This window comes from Geospiza fortis, unplaced genomic scaffold, assembly GCF_000277835.1.
Source record: "Geospiza fortis unplaced genomic scaffold, GeoFor_1.0 scaffold370, whole genome shotgun sequence".
Taxonomy (NCBI): Eukaryota; Metazoa; Chordata; class Aves; order Passeriformes; family Thraupidae; genus Geospiza; species Geospiza fortis.
In genome coordinates, this window is record NW_005054741.1 from 109,610 (window position 1) to 109,866 (window position 257).

Genomic DNA, 257 nt, shown 5'->3' on the forward strand with positions numbered 1-257 from the left:
TCAGCACTGGGATCAGAACCGGGCCTCAGCATGGGGGTCAGCACTGGGATCAGAACCGGGCCTCAGCATGGGGGTCAGCACCGGGGCTCAGCACTGGGATCAGAACAGGGCCTCAGCATGGGGGTCAGCACTGGGATCAGCACCGGGGCTCAGCACTGGGATCAGAACCGGGCCTCAGCATGGGGGTCAGCACTGGGATCAGAACCGGGCCTCAGCATGGAGGTCAGCACTGGGATCAGCACCAGGGGGAGAGGCCC

General features: G+C 65.4%; 1 protein-coding gene across 1 annotated transcript in view; it reads right to left on the minus strand.

The window, feature by feature from the left end:
* Positions 1-257, minus strand: part of FAM160A2 (family with sequence similarity 160 member A2) — a 7,483-nt gene that overhangs the window by 3,283 nt on the left and 3,943 nt on the right.